The sequence below is a fragment of the Gastrolobium bilobum genome, unplaced genomic scaffold, assembly GCF_033153095.1.
Source record: "Gastrolobium bilobum isolate Gb01-03AN ecotype WA unplaced genomic scaffold, APGP_CSIRO_Gbil_v1 utg34958, whole genome shotgun sequence".
Taxonomy (NCBI): domain Eukaryota; kingdom Viridiplantae; phylum Streptophyta; class Magnoliopsida; order Fabales; family Fabaceae; genus Gastrolobium; species Gastrolobium bilobum.
This window is the reverse complement of record NW_026896229.1, coordinates 25,181-47,510: the sequence shown is the minus strand read 5'-3', so window position 1 is coordinate 47,510 and position 22,330 is coordinate 25,181. Positions and strand designations below refer to the sequence as shown.

Here is a 22,330-nt window from a genome sequence, read left to right as displayed (position 1 = left end):
GTGTTTTTCCTTTGGATCGTGCATAAACTGACTGACAACACTAACAACATAAGCTAGGTCTGGTCTAGTATGGGCCAGATATATCAATTTCCCAACTAGCCGTTGGTATTGTCCTTTATCAACTGGAGGACTCTCTTCTTCATAGCCCATCTTGTGATTCTGCTCAATAGGAGTATTAGAGGGTTTACACCCGAGCTTTCCTGCTTTTTTGAGAAGATCCAAAACATATTTCCTCTGGCTGATAAAAATTCCTTTGCTTGAATGAGCTACTTCTATCCCTAGAAAATATCTCAGTTTCTCAAGGTCTTTGATTTCAAACTCAGAGGCAAGCCGTGTTTGCAGAATCTGTCTCTCCACAAAATCATCACCTGTGATAATAATATCATCAACATATACAAGGAGCACAGTAAGCTTCCCATTTTGGGAGTGCTTGAAGAAAAGAGTGTGATCTCCTTGACTCTGTCTGTATCCTAAGGTCATCATAACCTTAGTAAACCTTCCAAACCAAGCACGAGGTGACTGCTTCAATCCATACAAGGCCTTTTTTAATCTACAAACTTTATTTTCCCCCTTCACAGAATCAAAACCAGGCGGGATTTCCATGTAGACTTCTTCTTCTAACTCACCATTGAGGAAAGCATTTTTCACATCAAATTGATTTATATCCCAATTGTAACGGGCAGCAAGGGATAACAAGATTCTTACTGTATTCATCTTTGCAACTGGAGCAAAGGTTTCTTCATAATCAATGCCATAGGTTTGAGTGTAACCTTTGGCCACTAATCGAGCCTTGTATCTCTCAAGAGTGCCATCAGAATTATATTTCAGGGCATAAACCCATCTGCACCCTACTGTTTTCTTTCCGTTGGGTCTATCAATAACCTCTCATGTTTTATTTTTCTCCAAAGCATTCATCTCCTCTTGCATGGCTTGAGCCCAATTCCTATCTTTCAAGGCTTCATGTACTGATTTTGGGATTGCAATAGAGTCTAGTGCTGAAACAAAGCTTTTGTGCTGCACAGAAAGATTAGCAGAGGAAACAAAATGGGAGATAGGGTATTGAGTACAAGAGGGACAGGAGGGACAAGATTTCTTGGGACAAGCTCTTTTTCCTTTTCTAAGAGCAATGGGTAAATCATCAGAATCAGTAGTAATGAGTAAGTCATCAGAAGTATTAACATCATGATCAGAAATATGAGATTCAGGACTTACCAGTGGTTCAGACGATTGAGGTTGCTTCTGAGACAATGTGGGTTGTTTCCTTCTTTCAGGTGTCATAACCTTCCGTATCTCTGGTGTACTTGATGTATCAATCACAGGAGAATCAGTCACAGGAGGATTACTCACAAGAGGATTAGACACAGGAGGAACAGACACAGGAGGATCAGACACAGGAGGAGGATACACTGACACAGGTGAAAGAGTAGACACTGAAGTTTCAAAGAAGGAAGGTGATGAGTCTTCTGGTGAATTATTCTCCCCCTGAAGATGAGGACCTTGGAAAAAGGACTCAGATTCCTGAAATGTAACATCCATAGAAACAAAAAATTTCCGACTTCCAGGGTGATAGCACTTATAGCCCTTCTTATCAGGAGCATATCCAAGGAAGACACATTTAAGAGCCCTAGGATCCAACTTACTGCGATGCTGTTTATGAATATGAACAAAGACAACACACCCAAACACTCGAGGAGGAAGACTTTGCAAAATTGGAACAGAAGGAAAAAAAGAAGTCATGGAGTGAATAGGACTTACATGATCGAGAACCCGAGTGGGTAGACGATTGATCAAGAACGCTGCAGTAAGAATGGCATCTCCCCAATAGCATTTGGGTACATGTGTTTGAAACAGTAAGGCACGAGCAACTTCAAGAAGGTGACGATTTTTCCTTTCAGCAACCCCATTTTGTTGAGGGGTGTCTACACAAGTAAGTTCATGAATCATACCTTGATTTTGTATAAATTGGGAAAAAGAGTGATTGACATATTCAGTACCATTATCTGTCCTTAGTCTTTTGATTTTTTTACAAAATTGAGTCTCAATCATTTTATAAAATTGAAAGAACAGTTGTGGTACCTCAGACTTTTCACGCATTAAGTAAACCCAAGTTACACGAGTGCAATCATCAATAAAAGAAACAAGCCATTTATTTTCAGAAGAATGAGGGACCTTAGAAGGACCCCAAACATCAGAATGAATAAGATCAAAAGGTTCAACACTCTTAGTAATACTAGAAGGAAAAGACACACGATGATGCTTAGCAAATTCACAAACATCACAATGAAAAGACTCAACAGACTTAGACAAAAACAATGACGGAAATAAAGATTTGAGTAAACTAAATGGAGGATGACCCAAACGCTTATGATGCAGCCAAATTAAAGAATCAGCAGTTGATTGACCATGAGACATGAAGGTGTGATCTGTTACTTTATTTGTGGGAGATTGTGACACCAGATAGTACAGCCCACCTTGCTCTTTAGCAATACCAATCGTCTTCCCCGTGGCGAGATCCTGAAAAACACAATGGGTAGGGAAGAAGGTTACAATACAATTCAAATCTTTTGTAATTTTGTGAATAGAAAGAAGATTCGTGGAGAGTTTAGGAACATGAAGAACATCCTTAAGATGTAAGGACTGCTGTAAGTTTATGTCACCAGAACCCGCAACTGATGTATGTGAGCCATCAGCTATGGATATTGTATGAGTTCCAATGGTAGGATGATAAGAAATAAAGGAGCCAGCACAACAAGCCATATGATCAGTAGCACCAGAATCAACAACCCAAGAATGTTTAAAATCATTACATGAGGAAATGAAAGAATGAGTTTTGGAGCTCATACCAGTCATAGCCAAAGCACTAGTATCAGATGGCTTACTCAGATAATCAAGAATGGTTCGGAGTCGTTCCAACTCATTTGGACGAAATGCAGATTGGGTCTCATTAGGTGCAGGGGTTATTTCAGAAGAAGTAAAATGCGCTTGACCACGCATCCTTGCCATCTTTTCTAAGACAATTTGCTTTCCATAAAGGCGAAAGCATAAATCATTGATATGACCTATTCTTTTACAATAAGAACACCATCGGTTATCTCTCTTAGGTCTACAAGAGGTACCATCATAAAATTTTAAAAAAGAACTCATTTGAGAAGAGGCCATACTGCACAGAAAATGGTTAAAGAAAAGCTCCAAGAAGCCAAAAAATCACAAATAAATACCAAACGATGTCCGATCAAAGAGAGGATCATAGATCCAGAAAGAGGATGAGGAGAAGATCAGAAAACTTTTTGGCCGGAGCTGGAAAAAGTGTCCAAAACGCGATGAACAGTAGCGGCCTTGTGTTGTTTTGGGAAGATCCGGTCGTCAAACGATTATAACACGTTCGTAAGCTGATAGATCAGAGAAAAAGGATTTGAAAACTGGTCCTCTTGGTCCAAAAGGTCCACCGGAAAATTTTTCCGGTGGCGGCTAATGGCGGCAAGAGGCTAAGAAAGAAGGTTTCTATTTTAACGGAGGTAATTGCAGAAGCAGAGCCCTCTGGATCGAGAGCTCTGATACCAACTTGAAAGAAAAGGGTATTTGAAATATTATTGAATTGTGTATAATCTGTACAAAGGGTTATCTATTTATAGAGAATACTTAACCTAATTTTGACCTAATGGGCTTGGCCCAATACAACAAATAAATGACTAAATAATAACTAAATAATAATTATTTACAAGAGAGACTCATCACACTTGAGTAGTCCAACAATTGTGTTGATTAATCATTAACCACAACAACTCTAAGGAATAATAAAAAGCATGTTTTGGTCCATTGTTTCTTCTGACTATTCAGCGTGTTCAAAAATCTGGGTAGTTTTGTTTCTCGATGCATAAAATAATGCATTCAGTAATCATCTGCAATCTCATGCATCAAGCCACTCCTTCATCAAAACATATCCCAATCTTTCACAATTGCAAAAAGGAAACCATAATATAATTAAACGAGCAGGCACATCCTGTTTAAATGCAAGCACTTGATCATTATTTATTTGAATGACTTTTCACAGCCTAACATCATGAAGATGTTCAGAGATTTACATTTCTTCAGCAAGGAAAATCTGAATTGCACATTTAAACAAATAAGAATCCCGTGCAATATTACGAAAATCCTTACAGGTTTGCTGGACATTGTAGATGTCACTGACGGTTTGAGCTTCAACCCTTGCAAAAATCTCGAATAAAAATATCGTTAGGCATAGTTTTGAGGGACTCATTTCTGTTGAAGAAGTTGATTCATCCATTGAACTAATGTAGAAGTTTTTTTTGTTAAAATCCAAAAAAGATGTTAAAATTATTCATATGAGAAAATGCTTGCACTGATTATATAATATGTTGCCATTCGGATTACGGGGTACCTCACCATATAATCATAAATAGCTTTTAAACTCAATATGGGTAATATCTACACTTGGTGACTTATCTCGGTAATCATAAATGACACATGAAATTGGTACCTCACCATATAATCATAAATAACTTAAAACAAACTTACCCAGTACCACCTTTCAGAGAGGTTTAAAGCCTTAATCCTGGACCCGCCCCGAATCGGATTAGTTGCGAAGCAATGAACCGATTGGAATATTTAAAAAAAAAAGAAGAAGTTGTGTAACGTCAATCCCAAACGCTTCACACATAAATGTATACTTATGTTTTTTCAAAGATTCTTTTTAAGAGTTTAATAATGACTTTAAAAGTTCCCAAGAAATTGTTAAATATCGAATATGTTTACTACAAAACAGAGTTCAACAGCAGCAAAAAATAAAGTCATTATTCAACCTCATCAGTCACAGTGCATCATGTTTCTGTCTTAAACCTCATCCCTCACTGTTCTATCACTCTATACCAAGAAGAATATTTGTTGCACGCACAAGCAAAAAATTTTCCCTTGCAATGCAAAGAAAATCCTTACAACTTTGTTTGATGTTGCATATGTCATGGATGTTATGAGCTGCCACCCTTGCAAAAATCTCTAATAATAACTCGTCTGGAAGAGTTTCGAGTGACTCATGCCTCTGCTTCTCAACCCTTTCCCGCTTTGTTGAAGATGATTCAGCCATTGACTCAATGTCGAAAGTCAAGACAAACCATGTTTTGCAATTTTTCTATGCCATAAGTTAATAAAGGCTTCTATATAAAAGGAACATTTATACTCCACATTGGGAACTAAATCATTAATTATAACCATCAACCCTAAAATACAATTTGATTTCATTAAGATGACGACTTATCGTTTCTAATGCAGAAATATAGAGGCTTGCAAGGTATGGAGTTAAAGTATATCGACCTTCTCGAAATGTGTTTTAAAAAAAAAAGTTTCACGAAAGACAAACGCGGATATGTTAAACTTCAAAGAGACTAAAGCTACAAAACTAAACCTTTTTTTGAAGTCGACAACTTTTGGTACATTGGAATCCAAGAAAATCCTTGTCGTATACTTTGTATTTGTTATTCCAATTTTACCTATATAATTTAGAAGACGATAAAGTGGGAAACATAGAGAGACAATTAGAGTATGACACTATTAAAAAAAATCAACAAATATAAAAAAATACCCTTAAAACTTTTTATCCTTGCAAGCTGGACTATTATCACGTTCTGAGCAGACTGATTATTTGCCAAGAACGATTGCGCTTCATCCACATATTGTTCCCACAAAGTGCACTCAAGCTTGTGACCCCTATTTGTTAGAAGAGATTGCATAAATTACTTTAATTTAACGAAATGGAACTTAACAAATAACCAATAAATATTCTACAGATATAAAATAAATATCAGAAATTGTCAAGTTCTAACATAACCATTTTTATTTTCCTACCGGAGACTACATGCTCACGAACTTCCCCAATTCCTGATAGTAAACCGATGACGTCTACAGAACAAAGAAACTGGACAAATGATAATCTTATCATCACCGATCCATACGAAAAAAAACACCAAGATGAAAAATATATTACCCACTAAATAAGGAGAGTCTGGCGATTCTTTTTCAATAATGTCAAAATCAACAAAATCGAATCCATTGGCAGGAATAGTTGCATCAACAGTGGATTTAACATCCGTCTTCAAGTTGAAAGATAGACGATAACCATGCCTGGTTGGCCTGAAATTATCATTGTTTAACCCAACTCCAATTTTTTTATTATAAAATATACTTCTCCTTCACGAATTTTTTTTCGCACTTGTAAAGAACCTTTGACAGTAGCATAGATCCTTCCACCCTACAAAACATAAGCATCAACATATTCGACAAAAATCAAATCAAATGACAACAGAGATGCAAAAACAAATCGAAAAGCACTACCTGTTCATCCAACAAAACCATCTCAACATTGTCATCAAAATCCTTTGTCTGAAAATTAGGAACCTTCCAAGTCCTAACCACCTTAACCTTAATCCTCCACTTATCCTTGGTAGGATTAAGATCCTTGATCAAATCATATTTTGAGTACATATCGATTTGCATATAAGATAACACAGAAGAAAACATATAGGGGCAATTATTGGATTAAAAATAGAAAGAAGATGACCACCAAATGAAAATATATAGTGAGAGGAATCCTATTTATACAGGAATAGGAAGTGTACAGGTCACTATTATTATTTTTTATATATTAAAAACTATTTTTTAAAGGTTCGAATAATTAATACCATTCACAACAACCAATGTAGAAAGTAATAGGATATTAATACACATGCATGCAAACAATAAATGATGATGATGCCAATTTGAAATTTGAATTAATCTGAAATTGATTTTTGAATTATTTTATTAAAATGGAAAAATAAAATTACTAAAAGAAGAAACATTTTAAATTGCCTCAAGTGTGAACACAAAGTTGAAATTGAAGGAGAGAGCGACACATCATCATACTTGCAAATGATGTTTATTACTTTTATATATTAATAGATTTGGAACACATTGGATCCTACTTACCACTTAAATTAATTGTCGTTAATTGGTGTAAAAAAAACCTTTTAAATTTGACTGCTTGCATGTTTTATGGTTTTGATCAATATACTTTGTAACTGAAATTTATTGATAGTAACATAACATTTCTCTAGGTTGCTAAACTAGTGTTTGTTAATTTGATTGTTGGATAGATATAAGAAAAAACTCCAATTTTACCTTTTAAAATTTAGCAAGAGATAGATATAATAACCCTAATTACATGAATTTTAAATTAGAGGGTTATGATGAGGACCTTATGGTCATAAATAGAATGAGAATGAAATTCTAAGAATTTGGATACCCATATTGAGGGTATTCCAGTCAGGTGAATTTTCATCTGCTGTTTTTGACTGCTGACGCAGTAATAGACTGTAGAATAGCTCCAGTACAATGAATTTAAGTTAGAGAGCTATCCTAATGATATGAATATCATAAATGATGTAAGCATAAGATTTGATGAAGTTTGATACCTATATTGAGGGTATTCTGAACAGTTGAGTTTTCAGCTGTTGTTTAGAATAGCTCCAATCTAGCAAATTTGAGTTAGAGAGATAATCTAATGATATAAACATCATGAATGAGGTTAGTATATGAAATGGTGAAGATTGATACCCATATTGGGGTACTTCTGAAAAGTCACTTTTGTCGGATATTTTGTGCTGCTGTAGCAGCAACCGGTAGAATCTCGGAATGGAAAAAATATGAAATAATGGAATGAAAGCCTAATATATGCCTAACAAGTAATAATTAGACCAAAAATGTTAAAGTTAAGAAGATTATGAAATATGGGTATAGTTAAGAACACCGTTAAAGACTATAGTGCAATTAAACAGCTGTAAGTGGATCTGTGAACTACTAATCAAATTAAGTTAGTTAGAGTCTTGGGTGTTTTCGGGTAAAAATTTGATAACAGTTCAAAGAAAAATTACATCGGGTGTCACTAAATGACAGAAAGCCACTTAATGACATAACATAAACCCTAAAAACATAAGGGACCCTTCCCCTCATTTCTGATCAGGACCCTAGCATCCCCTTCTCTCTCTAAGTTTGATTTTTCAAATTTTCTCCACATTTTCTCTAAGATTCCACCACCAAAACTCCATCCAATCACCAAACACTCTTCACAAAACTTGTTCCCCTCATCCTCTTCTTCAAGAACATACCATTTTTGTTCTTGAAAGCCAAAATTTCGTGGTGCATACCCCTCCATATAGCAGCATTTTCTTGGTTTTTTCAAGCCATGGTGTTGGTGCTTTGAGTTCTCTTTGAAGAACCTCACTTTGGTGCCTACTTCCCTAAGTTCTAGTGTAAGTTTTCTTCTTGAAAAATCCCACCTTTATGTTGTGTTCTTGATTTCTAACCATAAGTTTTCTTAAAGGTATGTTCTTTGTGGAAAGAAAGCATGCTTGCTTGAGAAAGATGGGAGCTTGAAGCATTGGAGCTCATTTGAAGATGTAAGCATGAAACTTTGAAAAAATGGTGACAAAAATCCCACCACCACCATCTAAACAATTCAGCCATCATGAGTTCTTAAGGGGGTTGATGTGTTTGATTGATAAAAATTGGTTCTTGAGGTGTGTGGACAATCATGAGTAGGACCAAGGAGAAAGGTTAAAAATGCAACATTTAAGCTTAAAAATGCTAATCTAGATTAAGGAATGGATTTAAACTCTAATGACTCTATTATATCAAATCTGTCCTAAATAGTATAATTAGAGTTTTATGTTTAAAATTTAATTAAATGATGGATTAGTGGACTAATTAAGTGTAGTACTTAATTAACTAAAGAAAAGGTAAAGTTAACAAGTTAAAAACCTAGTTTGTATAACCTAAACAATTTGGCCACCTAAGGATCAATTAGGGTTAGTATGTTAAATATTGATTTATGACCTAATTAGGATACTAATCTAGGGTTTAAGTGAAGTGGACCTTGCATAATGTATTAATTAACTATAAAAAAACCCTAAAATGGACCTAATGAGGGTTTAGAAACACTAATTATGTAATTAGTGAACCTAATGAACTAAGACCTAATGTGACTATGTGAGAATGCATAAGTGACCTAATAATAGAAAAATCCTAAAATTAAAGTGACTTAGAGTTTCTAACCAAAGATAATTACGATTTGCTAATTAAACACACTTGGGGTTAAATGACCAATTTTTAGGCTAAATTTGGGAGAGCATATCTCCCTCCACAGAGGTCCTATATGGATGTGCCATACATTATTTTGAAGCTTGAGATTTCAGCTATGTAGTGTCAAAATTTGATACCATTTGAAGATGTGTAGCATTCTGTAGGTGCGATTGAGTAGAGACTTCCTAGGGAGGCCATGTGTAGGGGTTGTAGGTGGCGGCATCTTCCACGAATTGTTTCTCCCTTAGTTATTACTCAAATTAGGCTCATGATATATAAAATTAAAGCTGAATGTGTATAGTTTTCTGTATAAAAATTTGAGAGCAATTGGTTTAGTAGATTTTCCATAATCGCTAAAATCGTGAGGGATGTCTGGGGCTCTGTTTGGAGTTGGCAGGCAGTTTTGTTAGTCCAACTTCAAACGGTGATAACCGGAGCTAGAAAACTCCAAATGAGGCATGTGATACCTTGTTGGAAATTTAATTGAGTCTAGATTAACATAATAAAATATGAGAATGTTATAACAAGTGGGTTGCACACAGTGACTAGAAAACAAAAACATGTACAGTTATAGGAAAACCGTAAAAGTGAGATTTAGGTTAAGTGAGTTTATGGGAACCCTTAGTAACTTATAATAAGTAATGTTCAAGGTTATGAATGACATATATTGATGATAAATGTTTTGGTTAGTTGTAAGCTAAGTGGAAAATTCCTTAATCTAAGAGAATTCATTAATGGACTAAGTGTCTAATGAGTATTGTGGACTTAGTGAACAATTCTTTATGCACTAAAAACATGTAATTAAGTAATAAATGGTCTAGACTTGTAATGGGCATATTTATGGCATATAAGTATAAAATGTGGAATCATTAAGTGATTTAGTATTAATGATGTAAATGATTCCTGCTCTAGGTTTGCCTAGAGGACTTGACACTTGAGGATTTATTGGAGCATACGTGTTTTACTGTTGGACTTGGGCTTGTGATAAGCTCAGTGAGGTAAGGTCCTAGTTCTGGTTTCTCCTCTCTCTTGTGGCCCCACCATGATGGTGGGAATTATGGTTGTATTGTATGAAAGTACGTGGTATGATATATATGTGCATTCATTCACATTCATATAGATGTTATGTGATTCTTGATGTTATGATGATGGACTGATGATATATGTGTATTCATTCACATTCACATTCATGTAGGCTGCCTATGACTTGACTCTGGGAGCTATTTCATACTGCGGTTGTGTTGACTGTCTATGGCTTGACCCTGGAGTCATATAGGTGTAACCGTCTGACTTTGACCCTGAGGTTACAACAAGTTGAAGAAATTCGGTGCAAGTAAATTTGACGTTAGTGATGTCCTCAATTGAATGAGAGGCCACCTTTTTGAAACAGTTTTATAAAACAGTTTTCCATGTCACACATCACCATATTTGAATTCCATTGCAGAAAATAGCGTTAATTTAATATATCAAAATTAGTTAGAATATGGACATCACATAATATACACAGTGCTTGAAGTAAACATAGTCAAACATCACAAAATGATAAGAACGTTCAAAAAAATGTTACTTAAACAAAAAACATTGCGACTGTTGAGTGATCATTACAACAAATTTTGGGTGAACAAATTATTTTCGAGACACAAAACAATCTTCCTCAGCCACAGTTGCCCAATCTATTGGGTATTCTCATCTGCATCAAATCTATTTAAAAGAAAAAAAATCAATTATGAGTACATTCAAGATAAGAACAATGATCATTTTTTTCCTTTTGTAAGAATAAAACTACAAATATAAATTAGAAACTACATAACTCTTTTTCAAGCTTTATTTTTTTCGTAGTTCGAACAGCTGAACAATTAAATTCCTTAGCAATGGAATCATGAGAATTAATCACCGGAGTCAACACAGTCAGAGAAATATCACCAACGTCAGTACTATCACAGGTCTGACTCTCAACATCCTATGTTATCAAAATAAAAATGGTACGTCAAGTAATTATGAAAATATATTTTTTATAACATCAATTTAAATTCAAATAATGGGTTACCGCAGCCTTTTCTGGTTCTGATGATACAATTTCATTTTTGCGAGCATTATCAAAATTTGCTTCATCCTGTGATATACAACAACCAACAACAGTCAAAAAAATGAATAAGAAAACAGGATATCTCAGACAAATAAATCAGCAGCGTACATTTGGGTCGATCAGAGACTTAAGGAATGCTGTAATTATTTCTTCACTAATACAAATCTCAGAAACTTGATATTTTGACTCACTGTATGAGTTCAAATCTTTTTGCTTCACATTAATTTTAAATAGAATTGACTTCTCATTCAGAACTTTTAGTTCTTCTGGAAATTGTTCCAAATCCGCACCATTAAAAAAATTAAAAATTAAGCAAGAAAAAAGCAGGACACAAAATGTTATGTGTGCAAAAAAATGTTAATATATATATATATATATATATATATATATATGTTCATTATTCTACAAGAAGGATAATACAAACCCTCTTGAAATGGAGCTCGCGTAGTTCACCAGCACTCATTCGCAACAAAGAAACACAGTCTCGATCAAACAGAAGAAATGAAGCAGAATCTGTGTTATCCACAACTCTGACTTGAACACTAAATCTATTGTTTTGCAAAATTGTATATCAGCAACACATATTAAGGCATCGGATTAAAGACAATTTATAAACCAAGAGCAATATATTACCTTGAATAATAATCTTCCCAATGTTTATGGCAGTTCTTATAGTACCACTTCTCAAAATCCTCACAAACAGAAAATTGACATTTCTTGCAAGACTTGTACCACCAGTTGTATTTGCTCTTAGAGGATTTTATAGTCCCATACGTGATGCACGTCGTAACCTTAAATACAGCCATTGCAGGTAAAAAGGAAACATTATCAATACAGACTTGATATAGATCAACAAAAGCATCAAACATACCTCAATATTTACCTCACCACAAAGCTTCACATCACTGATAGACTTTCTTTTAGTCTCCTTAAGAAAATCATTTTCAAAGAATATGAGGGCTGAGTAGACAACTGAGTCAACCTCAGACTACTTTCCACACCATCAGCCGAAAGACTATAAAGCAAAAATTTATAACACTATAAGTGAATAACCCGAATAATCGTGACACATAAGTTCAAGAATAATAAACACATCATTTTTTAAACTCAACGATCTCTGGCACCTTCGAATTCATGACAATCCTTGTTGTATATTTTGTATTCGTTAACCCAATCTTACCTATCGAATAAAAAAAATCGAATAAAAACAGAATACAGAAGCTAAAAATCAAATATCGTTTTGTTTGGAAAAAACATACCCCTAAAACATTTTATCCTTCCCAGTTGAACTATTATGACATTATGAGGAGTGTCGCTGTTTTCCAAAAAAGATTGCACCTCATCCACATAATGCTCCCACAAAGTGTACTCCAGCTTGTGACCCCTACACACCAGTTGCATCAAGAACAACGTTACACACGGAACACATAAGTTAATAGAGCGGCAACAAAATTATTTTATTTTACTCTAACATTTTAAATACCTCTAGTTGTGAAGTTCCAACACAACCATTTTGGTTTTCCTACCGGAAACTACACGTTCAAAAACTTCCCCAATACCTGAGACTAAACCAATCACGTCTACAAAACAAAGAGGGCAACAATGAGTTCGTCATAAAAAATGCAACAATTAAATAATGAACAACAATAAGGAAAATATATTACCCACTCAATAAGGAGAGTAAGATGATTCTTTCTCAATGATGTCATAATCAACAAAATCAAATCCACTCGCAAAAATATTAGAATCGACAATCGATTTAACATCAGTCCTCAAGTTGAAAGACAAACGATATTGATGCTTGGTTGGCCAGAAAATATCGCTATTGAATCTAACTCAATTTTTTTTTTTTTTATAAAATAGCACCCTCCTTCATGGATTTTCTTCCGCACCTGCAAAGAATCTTTCATAGTGGCATGGATCCTACCACCCTACAAAAAGCGCAACCAAAGTACATCAATAACGCTAACTAAAATGATCAGAACAAAGACGGAAGATTTTAAAATATTTAAAAAACGCAGACAACGACCTGTTCATCCAATAAAACCATTTCAACATTGTCGTCAAAATCTTTACGTTGAAAGTTAGGAACTTTCCAAGCCCGAACTACCTTAATCTTAATCCTTCAATCCTCCTTGGTAGGATTAACATCCTTCAAAAAATCATATTGTTTGGGAAGAAGAAAAAAAAGAAAAGCAAGAAGCGATTTTGCTGAGAAAGTAATTCTCAAAAAGCTGATATTTGGCAGTAGCAAAAAAAGAAAAAATCGACAGAAGCAACAAAGGAAAAATCCTCCCCAAGCTTTCCTATTTTAAACATGAAAGCAGATGTATTTTTTAAATTTTTTAACAAATCCAATGCAGAAAGTAGTTCAACATTAAATGAGTTGCCTGCCACCATTCAGAATTTAAAAATCAAATTTAAAATTTAAAATTTAAATTCAAATTTGAAAATGAAGATTTAAGAAAGTAGTGAGATATTATTAATTTGGAAATTCCAATGTAGAAAGTAGAGGTACATTAAATGAGCTGTCTGCCACCAACAATTGTTAATATATCTTCTCTATTGATTTAAATTACAAATTCAATTTTCTTCTTTATTTTTCTATTTACTGATTTTTACCAAAGAAGGAAAGGTTTTAAATATTTTGTAGTGTGAACACAAAGCTGAAAGTGAAGGAGAAAGCGACACGTAAGCAAACTTGCCAAAGAATGACATTCCTTTGGAATATAAGATTGGCACATTTATGACTAGTTCTCCGTAGGGCTGTGCATGGGTCAGGTCGGGTCAGGTTTTTGTCCGACTCAACCCAACTTGGTTTTTATAGGTCAGGTATTTTGACCCGCCCCGCTTTAATTTGATCCAAGTCAGGTCTGACTTGGATTGGATTTTGTTGAACTAGTTCAGAACCAGTTTGGATCTGACCTGACTTGGTTTCTGAAGTGGGTTTGACTTGGTTTCTGAACTGGGTCAAATCTGACCTGACCCGTTTTTGACTTGGTTTTCTCACAAAATTTTGTCGAAATTTTTACGTTGCAAAAGACGGAAATTTCGTCACAAAATTATTTTTTCGTCGAAATTTTTACAAAAAAATAAAATCTCTATTGAAATTTAGTTTCCGTCAACAATTTTGACGAAAATGATTTCTTCCATCAAATGTTTTAAACGAAAAAAGAATTTTGTCAAAAAATTTAACGGAATGTTTTTCGTTCAAAATTTCGATGGGAATGTGTTCTGACGAAAATTTTGACGAAAATTATTTCGAGGGAAATGTTTCATTTGAAACTTTCGACGAAATTTAGATTCTCTAAAGAATTTTGACAGAATATTTTTTTCGTCAAAATGTTTTTTTTGTCAAAAAAATTTACGGAATTTTTTTTATAGAAATGTGTTTCGTGGAAATTTTTGATGGAAATTTTTTATCAAAAAACTTGACGAAAATATTTAGTTGAAAATTTTCGATGGAAATGTGTTTCGCTAAAAATTTCGACGAAAATTTTTTTTTGTCAAAAAATTTAACGAAAATTTTTTCGTCGCAAACTTTCGCCGAAATTTGAAATCTGTAAAGAATTTTGATGAATATTTTTGCCGTCGAAATTTTTTGCAGTCAAAATTTTTTGATGACGAAAATATTTCCGACGAAAACTTTCGCCAAAATTAGAAATCTGTAAAGAATTTTGATGAAATTTTTTGCCGTCAAATTTTTTTGATGACGAAAATATTTCTGTCGAAAACTGTCGCCGATTTTTGAAATCTGTAAAGAATTTTGATGAAATTTTTTGCCGTTAAAATTTTTTTATGACGAAAATGTTTCCGTGGAAAACTTTCGCTAAAATTTGAATTCTGTAAAGAATTTTGATGAAATTTTGTGCCGTCAAAATTTTTTAATGACGAAAATATTTTCGTCGAAAACTTTCGCCGAAATTTGAAATCTGTAAAGAATTTTGATGAAATTTTTTGCCGTCAAAATTTTTTGATGACGAAAATGTTTCCGTCGAAAACTTTCGCAGAAATTTGAAATCTGTAAAATTTTTATGAAAATATTTTTCATAAAAAATTTTGACGTAATTGTTTTACGTTAAAACTTTTCTTTTAATGTAATTGTGATTTTTTTTTTTACATAATGGGTATGGGTCAAGTTTTGGGTCAGTGGGTCAATATTAAAACGAGTCAGGTCTAAAACTGACCCAAATAAAAGTGGGTCAGTATTTAAACCAGATCAAAAAATATGGGTATTTATGGGTCGAGTCAAGGTCGGATCAAGGGCAGGGCAAGTGAACCAGTTTTTTTGCACAGCCCTAGTTCTCCGTAATTGGTTTTTGGCACTGCATAAACGTTGTTGCAATATTTTTAGGCTCATTGATATTTTACGTTAATTGAGATTTTGATTAAAGCTTAACTTATAAGAATTAATATTTACTCCATTTGACGGTGCTATTGGATCATTTTATTGAATATAAGGGAGTAAAGCTATTGTATAATTTGGAATTAATTGCATGTGGCAAAAAAAAGTTAAATTGTATAATAGATTTTGAACCCATGACTGAAGGTTAATATTTATGCACCATGTGAATTAAATTAGGCAAATTTTTATGTCATGTATTATAATGATTTGATTGCCTGTATTAATTAATGTTTCCTTATACATACAATATTGAGATGAAGAATTTGAGTATTTTGGTATTATTGCCTATGGTTCGAAGCAATCATTTGGGTTTGGAAATTAGTGTCAAGTGATACATATATTTTATTTAATTAGGGATTAGCCTCAGCACCCTTAATTATTTCAATTATATATTAAGAGTCTTTGGATCACATAAATGATGTGACATTAGTTGTAATTCATCATGCAAATATAATAAAAATTCTTGTGTGTTAAATTTTTGAAAATTAAATGTGATGCCTTTATGTAGAAATTATGGAGATATATAATTTATAAACTTTATGTGCCCAAAGGGGATACAGTTTAGACAATTAAAATTTTCTCCTTCTTAAGCATAATTAGTATTTTTTGTCTTATACTTTAATGTTAAATGCTGATTTTTTTTGGCAATATTTGTTTGATTGACAAATGCAATATGATTTTTAGAAACACATGTTGTAAAGTGTTTCGTGTTGTGGGGATTGTTATTGATCTATTATCTTGAATTATTATATGTTAATTGCCTGACCAAAGGAGGTTGTTATATATAATAATTTGAAAAATTGCATGAAGAAATTATTGAAAGGATACATGATTTAAAAGTATTTATTTGCCCAAAGGGGATAAATTATTTTTAAATTGCACATGATATTATGGAGAAATATGTATAATTTAAAAGTTTTTCTGCTCGAGGGGATGAATTTTTATAATTGTATGTAATTCTCCTTGTTTAAATCTTGATGTGATGGAAAATATTTGAATATTATATACCCTGCCAAAATGAGGGTTTCTGATATATAAATGATTTTGTTGTTGCCCAAATTTGAACTTGTTGCATTGTGTATGTCAATCAATTATTTTTGCCATTAACAACAACCATGCCATGGTTGTGTTATTGACTATGTAAAATTATAAGAAATGAAGATATATAATTTATAGAATATTTTTTTATTTATTTTTTTGAGTTTTATGCTTGTGCTTGAACTGTTTATGTGCAAAGTTTTTTTTCTTCTTCATAATGTATATGTTTTTAAATTCATGATCAGTGAGGGTGTTACACCTTCTTGTGGAATGCATCATGATTTTGGGCAAGATTTGTAAGAGTTCTATGAATAACTATAGGTGATTATCACTAGAGTTGGATTGATTTTTGTTAGTCATGGAAATTTCTTTGTAAATTTGAGAATGTTTCTGGTTATTTCATCCAATTTCTTGCCTAAAGAGGGTTATTGTGTGTATTAATTGGAAGCTTGTTGTAATAATGTTATTGAGGGTGCATTGGTCTAGGTGATTTGTCTGCTCAAAGGGGACATATCTCTGAAGCCAGTCTATGCTCATTGATTGATTCATCAGAGGTTTAGACCTTGGCTTAAACCTTGGTATGTGCATTCTGCCCAAAGGGGAATGTACTATTTTGTTGACCTCATTGTAATAACTCGCCTTGATTAAAGTTGTATTTTTTTCCTATTGTTTATTTTGATGCATTCATTTTGCCTAAACAGTGAATTTTTTGTTAATTCCTTTGAATTAATTTAAATATATTTGACCAGTGAATCTACTTGAAAGTAAGTGGGAATAGATATATTTTCTTAGTACTTTATGTAGATGACATTTTATTTTTCAGTAAGATGTTGATTTACTGAATGAAATAAAAGCTTTTTATCTAAAAGCTTTGTTAGAAAATACCTTGAACCAGCTTCCTTTGTATATAGAACATGAGTACTTTAAATTCTTTTGATTCCTTTGTATATAGAACGAGGCTTTCTTTTGAGCGTTTTAGATTCTTTTGATTCCCTTGACTAGTGGGAGTTATATCCAATTTGTTTTTCTGGTCATGCAAACTGATGACGATTTTGTGACTTTTGTTTGAATTTTAATAATTGATGATCATCATTATAGTTATTTCTCATGTCGACTGAGAAATATATGTATCAATATTATCTTTAAGCATGTTGTGAGCTTAAAGATGATTGGATGTCACAAATTTTGAGATCTCATGTTGGTTTATTTAACCTGAGCAATTTCATGTAATTTGGAAATTGCGCTAATTCAATTTCATGTTGTTAAGAAATTGGATTGAAAAGGCAATTTCACGTCGTTTAGATATTGTGGTAATGCAATTTCATGTTGTTGAGAAATTGCATTATGGAGTGTAATTTCATGTTGCTTGGAAATTGTACTAATGTAATTTCATGTTATTGAGAAATTACATTGAGAACCGATAAGAATTAGTGTGTTATATTGCTGATCATATTTCTGCACTAATTCTTACTACACTACTAGGCCCATGATTCATGAAGATGTAATGCTTATTGTATGAGAGTATGCAACATATGCTATGATATCTTTGGTATATTGACCGTCATGTTCCTATTATAAGGTTACGTTGGATATAATTGTGTTGAGATGCTGGAATTGGAATATTGTTTTTCAAAATCCTGGCCACTTAAAATGATTTTTAGTCATTAATCCGATAGAGTCCTTTTAAAAATAAAGTTATTTTCAAAAATATATCAAATTGATTAATATAGCCCAAGTGAGAGAATGTTGGAAAATTTTGTTTATGTGGGTAATATTAATTAATTAGTTTTGTGTTTTAAAATTAATCGGGTTAATGAATATTCCAATTCTATTATTTGGTTAGTCCATTGTGATCATGTTGAGTTGGGCTTATGATATATGTTGGTATTGGACCTAGTTGAGCAGCAATGTAAGCTTTAGTGTTACCTTGGTTTTCCGTGATGGGTGAATCCAGTGGATACAAACTCTTTTCAAGGTATTTGGCTAGGTCCCTTCTCTAGCCTATTTATATTGGAGAAAAGCCCCATGAGCTATCATGCTCCTATCGCATTGAGACTGCCACTTTCGGAATAGGCATAGAGAGGAAGATCCTGACATGTAGTCCTTTATTTCCTCCGGTTTTGTGATGGTCCAACAAGGTACACACAATCCCAACTTCAATTTCATATTGTTTGGTATTTTATAGTCATATACATGATCTAGGAATTATAAATCTTTAATATTCTCCCAAAGAACAAAATAGTAAAAAAGTGACACCAAGCCACATTGTTTAGAACTGATTTGCATCTCCATCTTTCATTTTCTTGGATCAACATTTTCGGTTTAACATTGTGTGGGTGCTACATCGCATCAAGGAAACGTAATCAGCTAATTGTGTGGTAGCAATTCATTACCAGCTTCAAAATCAAATTAAATAGCTAATTAAAGCTCCTCTATCAAGTCTTCCCCACATTAAAATTGTTATAATATATATGCTTTCCATTAAAGAAATTGAGATGAATATGTTAGAGACATATAATATAAAATCATTAAAAGCTCATTATTTACAAGCTTAATTTTTTTGGTTGATTCTTTACATGATATATGAGCTTATATGACCAAGAGATTACGAGTTTGATTTTCACAGCCCCTCACTTATTAATGAAATTGAGTTAGCATAATATAAAATAAAAAAGGGTCTATGCAATATTCATGTTTCAAGTTCAAATGGTTCTTACGTAAGAGAAGATATTAAAAAAATATAATATAAAATTATTAAAAGTCCATCACTTACGAACTTAATCTTTTGAGTTGAATTGATTCTTTATATAATCTTTTAGCATCTTTTGGGATACAGAAGCCTCGAACATATATGAATCAGAATGACATGTGTCAAAGCTACATAACATAACGTGAAATGTGAAAATCGGGGAAACATAACATAACTTCACTGCCAAGTGAAGCCAAGGGCCAACACAGATAGTTATTGAGAGTTTTATGAGATTCAGAGTTGAATCACAATCATTTCATGAGAAATTACCACTACAAGATGACTCAAATCTGAAGTGTTCAATAGTCCAATGATTGCTGGTGGAATTAGTTGAAAACTTTTCAAAACTAGTAAACAAATTCATGAGCAATGACTCCAAAAGCTTAAATTCCATTGACTATGCATATGGCTACGTTTTTTTTTTTTTTTTTTTTTTTTTCTGTTTCCTAAGGTATCCTCTAACCGACAGCCGAAGACTAATCCTTTCGAGGCGGGAGATCACATTAAGTGGGTAAACCTCTCCCAACAAAGCTTTTTTCATACGCACGGCCAGGGATCGAACCCCTGTCAGCATGCTTAAGGAACCCAATTATCTACCAACTGTGCTAGGCTTTGTTGGTTATGGCTAAGTTTTAACTTAGGAGTAATCTCTTCTTTTCATTTCTTTAAAAATATAAGTATTATCACTTTTTGTTGTTGTTGAGAAAGTAGTATTCTCACTTTCATACTCTAAGGATTGGTAATATTAATTTAGTCTTGATATTAATTTGATCATTCAAAAAATGACATGGATTTAATTTTTTTACAAAACAACGTTATCAATTCAGTCTTCTAAATTTTGTGATTTATATAGTAAGATAATTTTATTGTAACTTTTTATAATTGAAAAATTAAATTGATATCAAAATTTTTAAAAGAACAAAATGATAACACTTAGCGTGAGTCGATAGTAAAAAAATGGTAATTTGCAGGAAGTTTTATACAGAAATTGTTGTCTAAATTTTTTTCAACTATCAATTTTTATATTACTTAGAATTCTTTTTTTTAAATTTTACTACAAAATACTTTTTTTTTGGTTTCCTATCATGATAGTCAGAGTTTATTTTTTGTGTTTCTTTATGAAAAATAATTTTTAATTACAATATAAGCTTAAAATATTTACAATAATTAGATGAATTTTTTTTTAAAAATAAATACCTAAAAAATAATTTTAATCACTTTTATTTTCAGAAGTTAGAAATAGTAGTTAAAAAAAATCTAAAAATATATATCATAATTTTTTTTTTCAAAGTTTATCTAAATTTACCTTTAATAAATTTTCCATTTCATTTAAACTTATTAGATAATAGTAATAAATTTCACACTAACAATATATTAAGTGGTGACAACTGTTCTTTATCCTATCATATTATTGTTTATTATTATTGGATTCAATTATTTGTAGCTAATAGTCAAGCTTAGCTTGATTTCTTATCTTTAAATAATTAATATAGAAAACTGATGTCTTAACCACCTAGCTCTGGACACTGTTTTGGACTGCTGTCGAACCTTTCAAAATACCCCACCACGAGAAAAGTTAGTCTAAACGGTATTCCCAGAAATGATGTCGAATTGAATTAAGTGATACATCAATAAAGAACTTTATCTTAAACACCAACGAAAAGGATTATTTAAACAAAGATATTAATTTTGTTACAAAATAATCTAATGATGTTTATTTAGAAAGGTAACAAAGTGAATTTGATCAACAAAGAAAAATAATAATAATTTGTATAAATATTCTTTTTAGATACCAACCAGTGTCTGAAATCCTAATGAATTTGACTAATTCAATTTCGGGTTTAAATCTCTAAACTCTCCCCAAGCATTGTATAAGGCATTTACCACCGAGAGACCAATACATGTATTTCTTTAGATGATTAAATCACGATATTTATTGTATTATCTAAATTATTACTATTATTATTAAATGTTCAACTAATTTATAACACTTGTAGTTGTAGGGCTTAAAGATGCTTCAATAATTAAGGAATGCCATCTAAAATATGAAAGAATACCTACATTGAAGATATTGTGAAAAGAAAATTGAACCAACTAATTTGTTGGCGTTTTGGATATGTTTTAATGCAAAAAACATATACAAACAAATTGCTATAATGCTAAATATAAATGGTATGTTGGCTTTAAGATGTTTCACTCTCATCAACTTATATTTTATTCCACTTCCTTCCAAACTTTGCCAACTTCAGGTAACATTCTTAGGAACCCACCATTTGGACATAGTTTCTAAAAGAAATTCAACATGATTGGACCTTCACATGTCTTTAAATTATCTATTTTAAATTTTATTTGCTTTTAGGCTGCAAATATCGAACAAAAATACCTCTTGAAACTTAACAAGCTGTCGGCAATATTCTTATCCCCTCAACCACTACTTCCTTCCAAACTTTACAAATATAGGTCTCATGTGCTTTTGCTTTGAACAATGATAGAGTCACAACATTTGAATACAAAGGAACACAAACTGTTCTCTCATGCAAAGGAACTCAATGATAGGTAATATTTTGATTTGCTCTCAATCTTACAACACAATAATTAGTTGTGGATGTAGCATTAATCATTTGATAAATAATATGTAATCCAACAATGTACCAATAGTATTTTGTTTTTATTTCAGTCTTTTGACACAATCATTAATATTTTTTACAACTAATTATGCTATGATAATACAAATTCATTAAAATTAGACAATAATTGTGCAGTGATAGAAACTGGTTTTATTTCAGTCTTTTGGTTTTCTCTTGCAAAAGGAACTTATACACTAGGATTTCATCAGCTGGTTTTTAACATCATTTTTTTTTTTCTTTTGGGTTTTCCTTTTTTACTTTTTAGCATCTTTTATTAATCAGACTTAGTTGTTGAT

The 22,330-nt window shown here is 32.5% G+C and overlaps 1 long non-coding RNA gene across 1 annotated transcript; it reads right to left on the bottom strand.

The window, feature by feature from the left end:
* Nucleotides 1–4,056: 4,056 nt before the first annotated feature.
* Nucleotides 4,057–6,561, bottom strand: LOC133298387 (uncharacterized). The gene is made up of 4 exons (XR_009749791.1): nucleotides 6,346–6,561; nucleotides 5,999–6,262; nucleotides 5,860–5,913; nucleotides 4,057–5,721 (listed from the first exon to the last, which is right to left on the bottom strand). It is a non-coding gene; the product is annotated as an uncharacterized LOC133298387 (long non-coding RNA).
* Between the last annotated feature and the right edge of the window lie 15,769 nt (nucleotides 6,562–22,330).